Consider the following 15,175-nt stretch of genomic DNA (forward strand, 5'->3'; position numbering starts at 1 on the left):
CTCTGTGTGCACGGGGCTCAGCATACACAGTGCACACAGTGTACATGGTGCACGGTGCACATGTAAATTGGTACTACACTAGTGCTCATACGGTACTGCACGTTACATAGTGCACAAGGTGCATACGATACTCAGCGCATGGTGTGCAATGTTAATAGCTTTCAAGCTATTGATATGGGCTCATTGGGACCTGCTGTCCCTATGGGCGACGCACATTCCCGGACCGGTGAACTGGGAGGTGGAATTCCTCTCCAGGAGTGGCTTGCATCCGTTGGAGTGGCAACTACAACCTCAGACGGAGGAGCGCATTTGGGAATGGTTCAGGAAGGCACACTTCGATCTCTTCGCTTCGGCAGAGACGACACATTGCTCCATGTGGTACTCCCTCCACTGCTTAGGCGGTCCACTCGGGGTAGACGCCCTTGCGCAATAATTGCCCCAAGCCTTTTTGTACGCTTTCCCATGTATACCACTGCTCCCGGCTTTACTCAAAAAAGTCTGGTTAGAGAACCCTGCGCCATGGGAAATTCCACTTCTTTTGGATCGCCTCAGTCAGGTGAAAGGCTCTCTTTGGTACCCGGAACCGGGCAGCCCATCACTTGCCCTATGCAAGTCATTTTGCAGTTTCTGCAAGAACTGCTTAATGCTGGAAGGTCACCTTCCACCTTGAAGGTGTATTTAGCGGCTATCTCTGCTTGCCATCCCCCCGTAGATTCTATGTGTCTGGGTGCGTATTTTCTGGCTACCTATTTCCTTAGAGGTGCACGGTGATTACGCTCTCCTAGGAAGATTGTTCTCCACGATGGAGCCTTGATATTGTACTAGAGGCTCTTACGTAGGCCCCGTTTGAGCATTTACACTCCATAGAGCTGAAGTACCTGTATATGAAGACAGCCTTCCTCTTGGCTATCACCTCCACTATGCAGATCAGTGAGCTGCAGGTGTTGTCTGTGCACTGCTCCTGCATGCGTATTTGGGAGGATGGCAGCAGGGTGTCACTGAGCACCAACCCCGCTTTCCTCCCCAAGGTGATTACAGCCTTCCACATTAACCAGTCTGTGGAACTGAAGTCTATTCATCCACCTCCATTTGCTTCAACGGAGGATGAGAGATTAAATTTCCTCTGCCAAGTGCGGGCATTGAGATGCTACATGCTTAGGACAAGAGCTCTGCGTCAATCTGACCAGCTCTTCGTCTGTCACACTGCTTATAATGGTGTTGGCTTGCCCCTACCTGGTAGGGTAGCTGCACACTCCACTAGATGGTTGGCTACATCTTGGGCTCTTTCAAAAGGTGCCTTGATTTCTTACATTTGTACTGCGGCCAGCTGGGCTACGCCGCATACTTTCTCCAGGTTCTACCGTATTAATGTGGTAGACCCTGCTTTGCCTTCTGTAGGCACAAGGGTCCTTGAGGGTGTAAGTTCACACCACTAACCTCTGGGTTAGACAGTGTTGTGCGTCCCTCATATGCTGCTGTTCCTTCTCCCTCGCGTCAGCTTTGGTATGAAAGGGAACGTTAGGTTACATACTGTAACCCTCGTTCCCTGAAAGAGAAGACGACCACCACCCACGAGGTCGCTTCAGTCACCCTCGCGAGTTCGATGGAAAAAGAGGAGGATCTTCCTGTGAGTGACGGTTTTATTCCCTCGGTGGGCGGGACCGAGTGCGTCATCCCAGGAAGGGGCCTTTCGGCAGCTCAGCAATACCTACCTGAAGGGCAAGAATATCCCATACCTAATGTAGGGTTGGTCATCTTCTCTTTCAGGGAACCAGGGTTAAGTAACATAACATTTATTTATTTATTGTTTTGCACAGTGAATATACAGAAGGGCGTACTAACAAAGAATTTTCAAAACTGATTCGCTGTTAGGATGGTACCAGTAAATCAGATGCTAGTTAACACGACCAGGCGAAGAAGAGCATGCCCACTGCTTGTCTGTGGCATAAATACTGTAAATCGCAAGGCAGGGCGTTCGGCACAGTTTTGTTGATCAACTTAAATACTGTTCTTAACTATTATACTGTTATTAAAATATGTGAGGTACGCTGTTGAAAATGAGGAAATGCAACCAGTTCAGGCAACAGCACTGGTCCTTCAAGAGATTTAATTTTAAAACCAAAACATGCTGAAAGAAGTTTTCTTATAGTAGCTTCAGGTAATAGTCCTAGCTGCTGCAAGCAGAAAGTCACAATTTGTCAGTAAATTGTCAATTAACTGTCTGTAACCGACTAGTTTCTTGGGAATTCTTGCCCATATAGTTTTATAGCTGTATTCGGTTTCTCTATCCTCCCTGGCAGCACTCAGTGGGGGTGGGATTAGCCACACAAACTACTTCCGGGTTGGGGGGAGGTCAGTTCACTTGTCAATCTCCTTCTTTGTTATTTATACACTCAGCATTGTTTCAGCCCTTCGTCTGTGTTTGTTTTCTTCTCCTCCTCCTCCACTTCCTCTTATTTCTAATACCGCTCCGTCCGCACAGAGATTCCTCTGTGGGGGGGACTGAGTTTCACTCCCCCAACTGACCGGGTCAGCCTCCTGCCCAAGTCACTGCTGTCCCCGGTGGTTCTTCGCCGGCTAGAGAGGATCCCCGGCCACAACTATCCTGTCGCAGCTCATGCTCTAGCCTCCCTTGGCCACAACCTTGCTATCCCATCTCCCTAGTTTCTTTTCAGGTCCGAGCACCTTTCTGCCCCTTCTGGCTGGCCGAGTCCCCACCTGCCAAGCCGGGCCCCGCCAAGTGGGGGGTTCTCTATTTTCGTCTCTCCAACACGGACCTGAGACACTTTATCCTAACTCTCCACACCGTCCAGCTGCCAGCCACGCTGCCTGAGGATGCTGCACTGAGTAGTGACGGATCTATCCCTTTGTTTTTTATGTCATCGAGAGTGTCTTTTATGTTTTTCTTCTCATTCTCCTTTTTTGACCTGCAGCTAAGAGAAGCTGCCTGGCTAACAACCTGGACCGAGAGTTTCGTCCTTATCTCTCTCATTCTCAATAGCCGCTCAGGACCAGCCTGACCCAGTGAGACGTGAGAATTTAGAGTGTTTTACGTCATACGTCTTGTGTAGCTATTTTCTTCTCGAGCTGTCCAGCTTTATGTCTCTAATTCCTTGTTACACAAGCACCACTACACTACTCAAGCCCTTGTAAGTGACCAGTGAATTGGGTTTTATGTAGTAACTTTATGAAAACTTTCTTCTCTTGTCTAGATCAAAAATTTTATTAATGTTAAATATGCATAGTAATTGTTAAAGAATTGAACTTTAGAATATATTTGTCATCATCATTGTCATCATCTGTATTATTTTCATTATTATATACAAATAATGTACAGTATACTTATGTTCAGTACGGTTCAAAAATATTTTAAAATAGGACTGTTATTACTTCTACTTTCTTCACTGAATGTAAACAATACTAGTTTAACAAAAATAAATAGTACCATACTGTATTACCTTGATGTTCTGCTCTGCACAGGTACTGGCTTCTCAATATCTCTCTGAATTTTTGACAGACTATGTGCCAATTTGTGACCTTTGCTCAGCTGGTAATGAACTTCTGATTTTCCCTTATTTGAAAGCTATAGGTGGCATGGCCTTTATCATCAATCAATCAATCTCATTTAATTTATATAGCACCTTTTAATCCTTAATACATCCTAAAGCAATACTACCTAAGTACATCAGGGACTTACAATATGTGCAGATGTTTAAATCAAGACTGTTAGGATTTTTTAGCTTGGTTTCATAAAAAGCACTTTTTAAATCCATAATGTAGTGTATTGTACTTTAGGTGAAATAACCACTCAACCAAAGACTCAAACGAACTCTCCTCAGCTGTAAGAGACTGGAGTGCTCATGTTAATTAGAGAAACACTAAACCCCTCTGCCCCATGGAGTGTTAAGTGCATTCAGGAGACAAACAAACAGAGTAGGGAGTGTGCAAACAAGCCTTATAGGGGGATGGGGGCCCAGCTGGAGTGGTAGAACCATCGCTAACCCTGTGAGTTTTGCTGTATTTACAACCCAAAACATCTTTACAAGGAGAAACCATCTGAAATGATGCCATCACATCCCCAATTATGCCATTACTTTAATGCTTTTTCTTTAAAAATGTCTGATGAGCAGCAGTAGTAGAGAATATTATTACAGTTAAAACAGGTACAGGTGTTTGATTCTGCATATTGGTTTTGATTTTCCTAAATGGGGGAGTTTTCATGCGTGTTCTAAATTTTCGAGACATTGTGCTCAAGCCAAATAAAAAGGACCCTATACATTCAGGTTTCCATCGGCTTAGTTTATTTTACTCATCAGGACCCTCTTTTCACCTGACGTCATGCAAATGAAAGGGAAAGGAGGAGTTCTCTATGCAAATTAGCCATGCGTAGCATTCTTGTGCAGTTTTTGTAGACAGCTCGGGAAAATGTGGTTTTCATGCACAGAGAACAGGTACACCCAGAGAATCTCACCTGGAAATCCATGGTTGTCAGGTGACATCTTGTTTGAGTGAAACTCTAAAGCACAGTGTTAAGCTCATGTAATAAAGCTGTGATATGTAAATACAAATGTATTGTGGTTTGTTCTTTTTTCTGCTATGTACTGTACAGTGCTTTGTGACACTTTTGTGTAAAAAGTGCTATATAAATAAATAAATAAATGCCTCATGCCTGGTTGTTTAATAATATAATTTATTACTCTTGCCCAAATTGTTTTTCAGATGTCCATTGGTGGGATGGCATATCGTTAGTAGTGAATAATATTTAAACTAAATTATCGCACGACTTATTAAAAGAAAATTGTAACTGTCCAACCCAGCTATTGCAGATCACCACGGCTGAACACTGGCGGAGACATAGCATTACAGAGATCTGTGCCAGACACCTTCCACATATGGCTGTCTGGATTGGGAGCTGTGGACGTTTACATGTGAAATGCAGGTTTCCATGTGAAAATGAGCCTGGATTTCCTGTGTTTCAAGTCATGCTCACGAGTAAAAGAGATTTATCCAATCCCTCTCTGTGGCCGTTGTTTTTGGCTACAAACCTGATCCTGTCAAGCTGTTCTCCCAAACATGCACACGCATCGCCACTTCACTTGTGTAAGTAACCACACATGGAAACTCCTCCATTGATGGTCACCAATGGCAACACCAGTATAAACAAGAACTGCCTAATTTCAACACTGAAGTTTTTTGGGGAGCAAAATAAAACACACTAGAGACATCGAATAAAGGAGCTATGAAGCTTGTGAGCAGGTAAGGAATACTTGAAAGTTGTATAATGAGATAGCAACATTTTTCAAAACACTGCTTGATACAGCAACCCCATAAATAAAACCAAAGCTGAGGAAAATACAGGCAAGAGTCCTGGTACTATCCCTAGATATTTTATTTATTTATTTATTTATTTGCTGTAGGCCACATAATTGAAGTTGTAGTAAATAGTGCAATTTGAGTAAAGCTGACCTATACCATAGGAAATAATTAGCTGCCAGGAAACATGCAAATAATCTCCCCTTAATAATTACCATTATAATCACATTTGTTTCCTTAGAACCTATTGTTCTTTTATTCATTATGAACTTGCCTTGAATGCCTTGGAGACTTTGCTTTTATCCCATCTCAGGATAATAGTGAAATGGTTGGTGGCCTCAGATTTTCCTCACCACAAAACCAGCACACGATTCTGTACTATTGGCAGTGCTTGAGTGAGGTTCAGGTAGGGGTTGTTTAGGTCAAAATTACAGTGGCTTGCGAAAGTATTGACCCCCCTTGACATTTTTCCTATTTTGTTGCCTTACAACCTGGAATTAAAATTGATTTTTTGGGGGTCTGTATCATTTGATTTACACAACATGCCTACCTTGCCTGGTCCGTGAGTTTTGGTGGGCGGCCCTCTCTTGCCAGGTTTGTTGTGGTGTCATATTCTTTCCATTTTTTAAAAATGGCTTTAATGGTGCTCCGTGGGATGTTCAAAGTTTCGGATATTTTTTTATAACCCAACCCTGATCTGTACTTCTCCACAACTTTGTCCCTGACCTGTTTGGAGAGCTCCTTGGTCTTCCCACTTGCTTGGTGGTGTCGCTTGCTTAGTGGTGTTGCAGACTCTGGGGCCTTTCAGAACAAGTGTATATATACTGAGATCATGTGACAGATCATGTGACACTTAGATTGCACACAGGTGGACTTTATTTAACTAATTATGTGACTTCTGAAGGTAATTGGTTGCACCAGATCTTATTTAGAGGCTTAATAGCAAAGGGGGTGAATACATATGCACGCACCACTTTTCCATTATTTATTTTTTAGAATTTTTTGAAACAAGTTATTTTTTTCATTTCACTTCACCAATTTGGACTATTTTGTGTATGTCCATTACATGAAATCCAAATAAAAATCCATTTTAATTCCAGGTTGTAAGGCAACAAAATAGGAAAAATGCCAAGGGGGGTCAATACTTTCGCAAGCCACTGTATGCTGCTCTTGGAGAGCTATGAAGGAAGATTGTTAGCACTGTGTCCTCCCAAGCATTACATTAAAAAAATATTGTAAAGCTGATTTTTAAATCCTGCTCCTCACTATTGCCTGAGGTCGCTAAGCACACATCAAGCCCATCGTCAATTTCCTCACTGTCCCGTTAGTTTGACACCCCAGCCACTGAGCTCCTCAAAACCACTGTCTTCACACTGCAGCCTTGACACCCCAGCCACTGAGCTCCTCAAAACCACTGTCTTCACACTGCAGCCTTGACACCCCAGCCACTGAGCTCCTCAAAACCACTGTCTTCACACTGCAGCCTTGACACCCCTGCCACTGAGCTCCTCAAAACCACTGTCTTCACACTGCAGCCTTGACACCCCAGCCACTGAGCTCCTCAAAACCACTGTCTTCACACTGCAGCCTTGACACCCCAGCCACTGAGCTCCTCAAAACCACTGTCTTCACACTGCAGCCTTGACACCCCAGCCACTGAGCGCCTCAAAACCACTGTCTTCACGCTGCAGCCTTGACAACCCAGCCACTGAGCTTCTCAAAACCATTGTCTTCACACTGCAGCCTTGAGCACCCCAGCCACTGAGCTCCTCAAAACCACTGTCTTCACACTGCAGCCTTGACACCCCAGCCACTGAGCTCCTCAAAACCACTGTCTTCACACTGCAGCCTTGACACCCCAGCCACTGAGCTCCTCAAAACCACTGTCTTCACACTGCAGCCTTGACACCCCAGCCACTGAGCTCCTCAAAACCACTGTCTTCACACTGCAGCCTTGACACCCCAGCCACTGAGCTCCTCAAAACCACTGTCTTCACACTGCAGCCTTGACACCCCAGCCACTGAGCTCCTCAAAACCACTGTCTTCACACTGCAGCCTTGAGCACCCCAGCCACTGAGCTCCTCAAAACCACTGTCTTCACACTGCAGCCTTGACACCCCAGCCACTGAGCTCCTCAAAACCACTGTCTTCACACTGCAGCCTTGACACCCCAGCCACTGAGCTCCTCAAAACCACTGTCTTCACACTGCAGCCTTGACACCCCAGCCACTGAGCTCCTCAAAACCACTGTCTTCACGCTGCAGCCTTGACAACCCAGCCACTGAGCTTCTCAAAACCATTGTCTTCACACTGCAGCCTTGAGCACCCCAGCCACTGATCTCCTCAAAACCACTGTCTTCACACTGCAGCCTTGACACCCCAGCCACTGAGCTCCTCAAAACCACTGTCTTCACACTGCAGCCTTGACACCCCAGCCACTGAGCTCCTCAAAACCACTGTCTTCACACTGCAGCCTTGAGCACCCCAGCCACTGAGCTCCTCAAAACCACTGTCTTCACACTGCAGCCTTGACACCCCAGCCACTGAGCTCCTCAAAACCACTGTCTTCACACTGCAGCCTTGACACCCCAGCCACTGAGCTCCTCAAAACCACTGTCTTCACACTGCAGCCTTGACACCCCAGCCACTGAGCGCCTCAAAACCACTGTCTTCACACTGCAGCCTTGACAACCCAGCCACTGAGCTTCTCAAAACCATTGTCTTCACACTGCAGCCTTGAGCACCCCAGCCACTGATCTCCTCAAAACCACTGTCTTCACACTGCAGCCTTGACACCCCAGCCACTGAGCTCCTCAAAACCACTGTCTTCACACTGCAGCCTTGACACCCCAGCCACTGAGCTCCTCAAAACCACTGTCTTCACACTGCAGCCTTGAGCACCCCAGCCACTGAGCTCCTCAAAACCACTGTCTTCACACTGCAGCCTTGACACCCCAGCCACTGAGCTCCTCAAAACCACTGTCTTCACACTGCAGCCTTGACACCCCAGCCACTGAGCTCCTCAAAACCACTGTCTTCACACTGCAGCCTTGACACCCCAGCCACTGAGCGCCTCAAAACCACTGTCTTCACGCTGCAGCCTTGACAACCCAGCCACTGAGCTTCTCAAAACCATTGTCTTCACACTGCAGCCTTGAGCACCCCAGCCACTGATCTCCTCAAAACCACTGTCTTCACACTGCAGCCTTGACACCCCAGCCACTGAGCTCCTCAAAACCACTGTCTTCACACTGCAGCCTTGAGCACCCCAGCCACTGAGCTCCTCAAAACCACTGTCTTCACACTGCAGCCTTGAGCACCCCAGCCACTGAGCTCCTCAAAACCACTGTCTTCACACTGCAGCCTTGACACCCCAGCCACTGAGCTCCTCAAAACCACTGTCTTCACACTGCAGCCCAGCACTCTAATCACTGAGTTCATCAAACACACTGCCTTTCACTGCAGCCCTGATTACCCCACCCACTGAGTTACTCAAAACCACTGTCTTCCACACTGTAGCCCAGCACTTTATCCATAAACATTGTAATTAAAATAAAAAGGTCTATTGCTAAGTGAATTGAGAAGGGTTTGTACAATTTGTAGTTGTTGTCAAGTAAGAAATATTTAGAATAACAATACCTTCTGGGTGTCCGCATGGATACACTTAGATATACCAAAAACAGCAGCATACCATTTTAATCGTATAACATAAGGCAATACAGTATACAAGATTGCTTTCTCAACCGCTGTACCGTAATAAAATACCAGTAAAAAAAAAACATTTTGAAAAAATAGGAAATACATTTTAAAAAATCCAAAGATGTGGGTAACAGACATAGGGCATCTCAATAGTTTTTTTTTTTTCCTAGTAAAATATAAAAAAAAAACTCTATAAATCCACATATCAACATCCAAAATTTACAGTGTAACTGACAGAAAAGAAAATACCAGACACCCTCCAAAAAATCCTCTGCCCCTAAAAAACAACTAGTTATAAAATGTGTTTCTGTAAATCTCCAAAAAAATAAATAAATAAATAAATAACAGTTTTTGGAACACTATCACACATGTTTTCTAAAGAAGTCTAATTAAGCTCTGAGCACAAATTACTTCTTGCTGACTGGTTGTCTTAAGACGTGGTGTCAAAAATTGTACCCGCTATTTCTAAAACATCAAAGCATGTTTTGACATTGGATTTTTTGGACTTCCTGTAGAATGTACATCCAGAACGCCAACCTGCACTTCCCGACTATATGGCTTGCCTTGCACCTCACTCTGTATTGCCTTTAAAATACAGAGGCTATGTTCAGCTTTAAATGTAGAAACTATAGTATACATTCACGGGCCACACTCCAGAAAACCAGTCTATGTGTAGCAGGACGAGGAGCCCTGTACATGTATTTGTTTATTTTTTAGAACGGGCTACCCCTACAGCCCTGTGCAGTTTATTATGTTGTGTTTGTTATGATTTATTGTATCTATATGACGGTGTAGCCGTGCGTTTTATTTGTTATTGTTTTGTTTCTGGCAGAGGCGAGATTTGGCAGCTCGTCTTCTGCCAGGGTGTAAATAGAAACCTCGTGCAGAAGGTGGCCATCTCCAGAATGAATTAAGTGATTAATTTGTTGCTAATCGGGAAATAGTCTCATGCATAAAAGCCGCAGCTCTCTGCACTCGGAGTGGGTGTTCGAGAGGATGAACAATAGCGAGCGAGGAGAAAAAGGAGTTTAAAAGTAAAAGCCAAACTCCTAAAAGATAGGATAAGTAAAGGCGATTGCCCAGCCTGACCGACATACGTTTTCTTTAGTGTTCGTGATATTTTTGTTTCTGTTTGAATCTTTTCAAGTGTTTGTGTTTGTTAAAACTGTTTGATTTATTTTTCCTTAATCAAACACTTAGCCAAGTAAAAGACTAATAATTACTTTCTGCCGTTGAGTTGATTTAATTTCCATATCTTATTTTAAAGTATTTTCAAACATTGCAACATCTTTTATACCACTTTTAAAATCTGAATTTAGATGACAAACTCCAACTCAAAAGGGAGCTTGATACAAATTAAATAAATTAATTGATGGGCATATTCATTTAATCAAATCAAAGAGTCAACTTTTAATTTCTCAAAACAACACTGTGTAAGTGATGGTCTTGCATGTTAACAGCTTCACAGATACTTAGACAAGGAAAAAAACAAATTCCACAAAAACATTTCCAAATGCTAATTCTTCAGTATTACAGAATCTAAAAGAAATCCTTAAACATGGCCCTTATCAAGTGGTTTTCTAATTATACTTTCTTAGTTCCATGCACTATTACTGAAGATCGTAAAGTTACCTTGAAATTAGCATTATACACATAAGTGCAATATCTGAATATGTTTGTTGTCTAACTCAATTTTTCAGGCAGCAACATTTTCTTAAAAAATGTCATTAAAAGAATATATGGATTTTTTAACACAATCTGTGCTGCATACACTTGTTTGTTAATTTCATGCCAATGTGCTGTGTGTGAGCTGGGGCATGATACATTAAAACAAGATCAGTGCAGTTAGATTAAACGTGCAAGAACTGCAAATGAGATTCATTATAAGCTCCAAAAACCCACAAAACCCCAACCTCTACTGGACTGGTGCCCATGGTGACAAAACCCACTGTGTCTGACTGTAGTCAAAACCACTTTAAAACTAACACTAAATTATAAAAACAAAAGGTTACCGTGGTCACCTTTTCTGCAATTTTTGTGCTTATACTATATAGTGAGAACGCTTGACAATGGTTGGTCATGTTTTACCTTTCTTTTACTATTATTATGTATACTTTTTGCAATAAACATTAATGGAGAATCAGAAAAACAGTTGTAGACACAACTATCGTACCAGGTCCAACTTTCTGAAGAAGTTACATTTTCAGAAGTGACACTCATATTAATGGAGCCTATAGCACCACAGTCATACCCAGTAAATGGAAGATTAATCAGTACCAGTAATCTTTTCAAAATAACTTGTTGACTATCCTTTTATAGAACATTCCCACAAAAAAGGAGCAGTCAATTCAAGAAACCAACTAGAAGCCGTTTACTAGGACCAACACATGGCATCCCTTCAAAAGGTCTTTGTTAAAAAACTTGCAATAAACAAAAATCCACCAACTACTAAGCAACTCTGGAAGCTGAGAGCGGGTTCTTTTTGTGACTGCAGCTGATTAGAGTGCTGAAACCAGCTCTCATAGTATCTTTCCTTCCCTTCTGTTTGTTTTTTCTCCACTCTTCCCCATTTAAGAAAATCCCTTCAGTCCTCAGCACTTACTTTAAGTTTGGAAGGTAGAAGTAGATGAACGTTGCCTTGTTTTTCTTTCCTCTTTCTCTCCTTCTCTCTCTCTGGCTCTGTCCAGGGACTTGCAATGTGATGCCTATTTTGTTGTTAAGATACTGAACTGAAAGCTCTTTTCCTGACTCGTGATCTGATACTCATTAAGAAAAGGTCACTCCAGGGACAGTGTTCTCTGCAGGGGGAGAGCTATAGAAAGAGAGAAAGAAAAACAGAGGCAGGGACAGAAGGCAGAGAATTTGAAGTTGAGAGAGCAAGAGAATGGAAGCATGAGAAAAAACAAGTATTAAGAGATGGGGGTGGGAAAAGGCAAGGGACTTAAAGAAGGAACATTGAGAGTTGTAGACTTAGCAAGAAGTACAATGAGATACAGAGGGTTATGAGGCAGTTTGGTACTCGCTCACAGCTAGAGGGGTGTACAAGGATGCATTTAGAGGGATATTTGGGGCTCTGTTCCAGTGAGTGAAAGAGGGTTACATTTCAGGAAGTGATGGGGGCTGTTATAGTAAGATTTAGAGGGGTACAGGTTGAAAGAGAGTTTGGGGCTCTGTTAAAGTGAAGTATAGAAAGGTACAGAGTGAGGGGAAGTTTAGGGCTCCATTACAATGGGGGTTTGAAGGGTACAGATTGAGGGAGAGTTGGGGGCTCTGTTACAGTGAGGCAAAGATTGAGGGAGAGATTATTTTTGAATGCACCATATTAAAGTCAATATTTTGTGCGAGACAGAGCCTGTACATATTGTTCAAGGGTGCCACAGAGGTAAAAATGCTATTTATTTTATGGTAGTTTCAATATTATCATGCATTGTATTGTAAGGCGGAATGTGAAGGTGGCATTGTATGGGGGCAGTATAAAGATGGAGGACTGTATGTACAAAATAAACACATGTAATAATATACAAATATTGATTTAAGTTGCAGCTTATATTGGAAAACTGTTGCCCTGATGGCCCATAGAAATCTCATATGCTGTGGTTGGTCAATCTTTTGTTTCTTGTGGGGTGGCGTCAGATGGATGCTATTGACTAATTGACTGGGCAAGAGTACAAACAATTTTTGGTCTTGTGACCCTGCAGTAGCTAATAGGGATGCATGTTTCAATGTAATAGTTTTAATAACGTGTACTCCTTCTACTACTTATTGTTTTTTATGCACATTCATGCTTACGCCATTTATGGCACATTATCTGCGTATGTTTATTTAGCCTCAAATATTCAACTCACTTCGTTAATTAGTAAACAATTTACTTTGGAGCATATGCCAATTAATGCAACGGTTTGCTAATTCTTTTTCCACCCCTAGATCATCTGTCAAGGTCAGCATCAAGCTGACATGCCATGTTCACACAAGGAAAATTGAAAAGGATCTTTTTTAATCATCAAACCTGTTTCATTTGCAGTTCTGCTTGTTACAGTGAAAAAAGACCTCATTCACCTACAACAGCTCCCTGGCAATGGGTGGCTAAAGATCTGGTAGTTTCAGATTTGTCTTCCCCCATAGTCTGAACATGAAAACTCTTTTGTATTTTCTTTCTTTTTTTTGTGAGCTCCATTGTGGAGATGGCAGATGTTGGTCAATGGCTTATTTTTCCACCTGAGATTGTCACCACTAACCTTTGACCAGACATTGTCTTGTGGTCTGGATCAGCATGCCTTGTTCATCTGGTAGAGTTAACAGTGCCATGGGAAGATGCTGTGGATGAGGAGTATGAGAGGAAGAAACTTTGGTATGCTCAACTAGCTGCTGAAGTGGAACAGCAAGGATGGAGAGTCCGAGTTTATCCAGTGGAGGTGGGTTGTGGAGGATTTGTGGCACACTCTACAACTCAGTTTCCCGGAGACGTTAGGTTCAGTGGCCAAGAGTTGCGTTGCACAGGGAAGAACTTATCTGAAGCAGCAGAAAGGAGCAGCAACTGGCTGTGGTTGAGACGGAAAGATTCTGGATGGGGATCTCAAGCACAATAGAAAGAAAGCAACGCTGATGTACAGGTAAGTAAGCTGGGCTGAGCTGAGTGGGGGATGGAGGGAGGTGATGCTGGGACGCCAGAGTCACTGTTGAGCCATCTTGAAGTGTCGTGGGCTAGTCAACGAAACACCGAGGATGGAAGGTGCCCACTTGAAGACCCCAGAGATGTACTCTACTTAGCTCAATCCAGATGGTTGTCATGCTGATGCAATGGGGAGACCGCACTGGGTTGATCCCCGGAGCCAGCATCACAGCCGTTGTGTGTGCTGATGCACTGGGGAGGAAAAATGAGCTGATCCCTGGAGCCAGCATTACACTTCAGCAATCAACACCAGAGGGAAGGATATCTACATCATCAGATGGAAAACAACACAAATGGATGGAGATGCAGGTGGATCACACTAGATTACTGCAAAGCTACATCTTAGTTGGTGCTTATCTTGGCAAGAGGCGAGTTCAAATCAGCATGAAGTTCAACATCTACTCTCATGTAATGGAAATCATAAAAGTAAACTTTGTGGTTTCTGGTGTAACATTGTAAAAACTGCAACTTTCCATTGTTTATTTCAAAGAGTTTTTAGTACACTTTTTTTTGTTGCTATCTTTTTTGTATTGTATAAAAAGGGTGAATGTTTTGTGTGGTATTTACACTTGTAATCACTTTTTATAGAGCCTGCAATATTGTGTTTAGTTCAATAACTAACTCCTCCCATTTGAACGATCGTGAACAACCAATTCACATTGGAGCGGAACTAAACCATGTGCCTTTTAGCAACATTCTGACAAAATGTACGATTGGCCTTAGCAGTTGCTGCTGGTTTGTTTAATGAATTTTCTGCTCCCTTTCCCACCTGGTGGCAGGACTAATGAAATGCAGTTGATTTACTGTAGTCATAAAAAACAGGATTACAAAAATGACATTTTGCGTTGTCGCCCTGCAACAGTATTGCAACAGTTAAATATCAGGGTGTGGTTACCACTGTGTATTCGATAAAGCTCCTTCCTTTCCTGAGGATTTTATTAATAGACTGTCACAGGTGGCTTTGTGTGGCGTGTGGGTAGTGACGTAAGGTTCAGGAAGCAAGTCAAAACAAGGTATTGCGGGGCAAAAACTGAAATTCAAAAGCGCTCAGCGCATTTATTAAATAAAAAGTAAAATAAATGTACAAAAACAGTAAGCAAAAAGGGTACAAGGGCCAAACAAACAGTAAATAAATAGTATGCAGGTTGCAAAACCAGCATACATAGTAGTTGTTTAGTTCCTTTTTCCCACAGACTTACGTCTCTCTTCTGATACACTCCTCCTAATAAGCCTGGAGTGCGTCTTTTTATAGTTTGTGGCTGGAGCCTTAATTACCTAATTTTGATAAAATAATTACTTTAAGACTCCAGCCACATTTCCACGAGGGTACTAGGGATGGGGTTTTAACCCCAGTTCCTTGTCACTCAAGGGCCTCTGCTTTCTGAGAACCGTCAGTTGTAAATTTGTGTATTTTTCTGATTTATTGCTTTCCTTATAAAATGTACCACTACTTGTTTCCTCTCATTGCCATATTCTACAGTATAAACGCATAT

At 42.9% G+C, this 15,175-nt stretch overlaps 1 protein-coding gene across 1 annotated transcript in view; it reads right to left on the reverse strand.

Annotated features, from left to right (window-relative positions):
• ptn (pleiotrophin) overlaps positions 1-11,709 on the reverse strand; it is a 95,095-nt gene extending 83,386 nt beyond the window's left edge. The window contains exon 1 of the mRNA XM_041255485.1: positions 11,616-11,709. The gene's annotated coding sequence lies outside the window, so the exon portion shown is untranslated. The remainder of the gene's footprint in view (positions 1-11,615) is intronic.
• Positions 11,710-15,175: the final 3,466 nt, after the last annotated feature.

This window comes from Polyodon spathula, chromosome 7 (genome assembly GCF_017654505.1).
Source record: "Polyodon spathula isolate WHYD16114869_AA chromosome 7, ASM1765450v1, whole genome shotgun sequence".
NCBI lineage: Eukaryota > Metazoa > Chordata > Actinopteri > Acipenseriformes > Polyodontidae > Polyodon > Polyodon spathula.